The 3,730-nt window shown below is 38.2% G+C and overlaps 1 protein-coding gene across 1 annotated transcript in view; it reads left to right on the top strand.

Moving 5' to 3' along the window:
* Window positions 1-2,921: 2,921 nt before the first annotated feature.
* The window catches only part of LOC109478395 (uncharacterized protein YqhO-like), a gene marked incomplete at its 3' end in the record, with an annotated part of 29,473 nt that continues 28,664 nt past the window's right edge, over window positions 2,922-3,730 (top strand). The window contains exon 1 of the mRNA XM_019779923.1: window positions 2,922-2,990. The remainder of the gene's footprint in view (window positions 2,991-3,730) is intronic.

A 3,730-nucleotide genomic window follows, 5' to 3' on the forward strand; every position in this document is an offset into this window, starting at 1 on the left:
TATCAACCAACGTAAGTCTATCTTCAAGATCACTGGATGCCTTCCTTTTGATGGCTTCTTTCTGCAATTGGTACTTACTAGGACAAATGAAACTGCCTTAATTAGTGACCTAGTCACATCAAAGCAAACCTTATAAATAAACAAATACGAAACAGATGAGAGGATATCAAATTAAATAATGTAGCTTGAAAAATAAATTCGATAGTTTTCTGTACGATGAAGGAATGTATTGTTCGATTATGTTATGCTTTTTCCTTTATCATTATTACCATCGTTACTTTATGTATTCCATCTTTTCTTTATGTATGTATGTAAAATCACACATGCATTGAACTCTTGAATTAGTAGAAACTTTAAATTCAGTATTTGTTTATTTCCCTCCACAGTTGATCCTGGAGACTACACCTCTAACTACTGAGAAAGATTGGACATTATCACGTCCACCACCCGTACACGGCGACTCATTCAACACCACAAACGGTTAGACATATATATTATATAACCTTTAAAGATTGTAATTACAAACAATACATTAAATGTAAACCACATGTACTTTCTACAGAAGGAAGAAGTACGCGAAAAATAACGAAGGAATGTGTACGGTCGGTAGCTCATAGCACAAGCCTTTAACATGCCTGTGTAAATTTTGAAATAAATCAGATTCAACAATTACATCATTACCTTCTGTAACTACTGAGTAAAGAGACTCTTTTTACACAGCCAAGTCTTATATTTAGCCGACGTTTCGGTGACCGTCTGTAACCTTCCTCGGGGCCATTCTGACTGGTTCAGAATCCCTCCCTGAATGACCAGTGACGTTTGGCTGATTCTTGGTTTAAAAACCGTTTACTCCGTGTGGTATGAAGGGCTAAGCTAAAATGATAGATCTCAATTTCACATTGCTTTCCGTTGTTCTTTTCAGGTCCCCGCTGCAAAAACGGCTACAAACTACTCGCCGGGACCTGCATCAGGCTCGTTACCGCGCCGTGGGTGAACTGGTTGTTCGGGAAGTCCCATGATGGGGCAAAGGAGGCATGCAGGAAGGAAGGAGCCACACTGGCCATGCCGAAAACGGAAGAACTGGACGTCGCTCTGAGAGATCTGGTCAAAACGGAAGGAGGTAATAAGGAACACTGGATCGGTATGGAGGAGAAAGAGGGAACCTGGTATTGGGTGGACGGGTCGGTGGTCGGCCAGAATGGATACAAAGTATGTTGGTACGATTTGTTTATCGCTAATAGAGGATTACGCAAAATTTTCCCTCTAATATCATAAGGCTGTCTGAATGCAAGTTACACTAAGTCTTATACCTGTAACCAGAGATCTCTATGCATTTTAACCCCTAAACAGTACACCTGGGGTCCGCGCGGACCCAGCACTATATATTCTGTAATATTCTTTTTTGTTTCTAAAGATTTTTTTCTGACATTTTAGGTAATTGTCACCCACAAAGTTGTCTCTCAATACAGTGCATAAAACTCCGTTTCTACCTTTTATAAAAAAAAATTATATCTGATTTTCTTTTGGGGTCCGCGCGGACCCCAGCCGGACTTTCGATCATAATGGATACACTGGCGTTCTTATACATTACCTTATTTCCGTTTTTACATGTTTTTATGCACTCATCGTATGTCTACCAAGTTTTCAGAGAATGGAGTAGTAATAGAATTAAATTTAANAAATCTGATCACTTTCATGTCAGGTAAGAAAGAAATCTTCCATAGAGATTAAATAAGAAAATTTAACTAAGTCTGAGGGAATTTTAAGATTAAAAGAATTTTAATCTTGTAACTTAGAATCTTCCCTAGAAATATTGTCTTTACTAAAGAACTTTCAAGATTAAAAGAATTCTAATCTTGTAAGTTAGAATCTCCTCTAGAAATATTTCTTCACCGAAGAAAAATCAAGATTTAAAGAAGCCTATTTTAGAAAAATTATCTCCACTCAAGAAAAATGAGAAAATTGTTCTTGGTGCAAGAATGTAGGTATACAGAAAATTAATTTTTTTCTTATTTTTTTCTAATTATTCTCCCCCAAAGAAAAATTTTCTTCCCATGAGAAAATAAGAAAAACAAGAAAAAGCATTTTTGGTAGTGTAAGTGTAAAGTAAATCTGTGTGTATCTTTGTAAAAAAAAAAATGGGAGACAATATATTGTCAAGTGCTAATTTTGTGAATAAAGCTGTCGAGATTAAAAGTTTGCTTGTCCTTGTATCCTTGATCTCAATTAGATAATTGCAGTATGGCTTATTTTGTGAATACTCTTGAAGAATCTTTCATTTTTGTTTGGGGAAGGGTATGGAGTGAAATTCCTACATTTGCTCCGAAGCAAATGTTGGCCTTTCTAGTTAGTATTGTAGCTTTTCACAAAAGCCCTGTTTATAAATGTTGATAACTGAAGTAATGATCATTAAAAAAAGGTTATCAAATCTCATCACGTACGAGCAATACGCGCACACCAAGGAGAAGAGCACCTGTCAGCTACATCACATGAGTAGACAATTTAACAAAATTAATTTAGTTTACCCCCCTCCCGGCAGTATGAAATGCGGTATCAGCCATGACTCATAAACGAACAATTTAAACACGTTATCCAGGTGTGACACCTGCGGTTTTTACACACCAATGTACTTCTATTCAGAAAAGGTTAACCGTTCAGAAATTCTAGGAAATGATATTTGTCGATGCATATTAGATTAGTCCTATCCTGTCGTGAGAAGGAAAATAATGGCAAAGGTGCCATTTTTATCCATAGAGAGTCTGGTGACGTTGTTATTTGGTGACATTTTCACTACCCAAAAGTATTGAGACAGAAGTCTTTTTGCGTAGTGAGGCGGGACTCACACCTCAGACAGTATCATTGACCTTTGGTGTCATGCCTATTCAAAATGCTGTGACAGAAGCGGTTCGGTAACTTTTCGGGGGGGCGTATCTTTCAAACGTGGTCTGTACCTGACAACACCGTGGGCTTGTTCTCTCCTTTTTACCAAGGTAGGACATTTTTGTGGTTATCTATATGCAGAAGACAGTTAAAGAATATCGAGCTCAAGATGAGTATTCATGTTGCCGAAAAGACGGAGTCATACTGCAAGACCTATTTGTTTGTTACGGGCGTATAACCTTGAAATTGGATATGCAAGCTGTAAATGCCTTTTCTGTCATGGCGGCCAGCCTTGATTCTTTTCCTTCTTTTCTTTCTCTCGAGAATCAAATAGTCTTAGTCATGGAACAGTCTAATCGGCCTGCGCAAACTTTCTAGCGGCACGTTTCTACATTTCTACCCCCCCCCCAAAAAAAGACGGGTTCACATGTACATTTAGAAAATTGTGCATGCATGGGAAAATGAATCGTGGAACGTAACTTCTTCAAGCCCAAGCTCCACAATTTCTCTTCTTTTCTATCAATTTCTACTTTAGTTGTTTGTTGTCCCTCTACATGTTATTTGTGCAAAGAGTTTGGAATGTATGGACACTTTTAATGGATAGATAGGCTTCCTCTCAAACTTTGAGTATAATGCCAGACTTCATAGTGCTTTTACGATTTTTTGGGTACAACAAGGAGCATAAACCAATGTAGATACCCTGCACCTAGTCCCAGTGACGGATACGGATACTCCTTGATGTATTCTGAAAGCTTACCCCTACCCCCCTACCCCCGACTCAACTGACCGAGTATTGTGTTGGCGGTTGCTTACCACGTTACCCAGGTCCCAGCATCACAATTAGAGTATA

Source organism: Branchiostoma belcheri, unplaced genomic scaffold (genome assembly GCF_001625305.1).
Source record: "Branchiostoma belcheri isolate BF01 breed outbred unplaced genomic scaffold, Haploidv18h27 scaffold437, whole genome shotgun sequence".
NCBI classification, from domain to species: domain Eukaryota; kingdom Metazoa; phylum Chordata; class Leptocardii; order Amphioxiformes; family Branchiostomatidae; genus Branchiostoma; species Branchiostoma belcheri.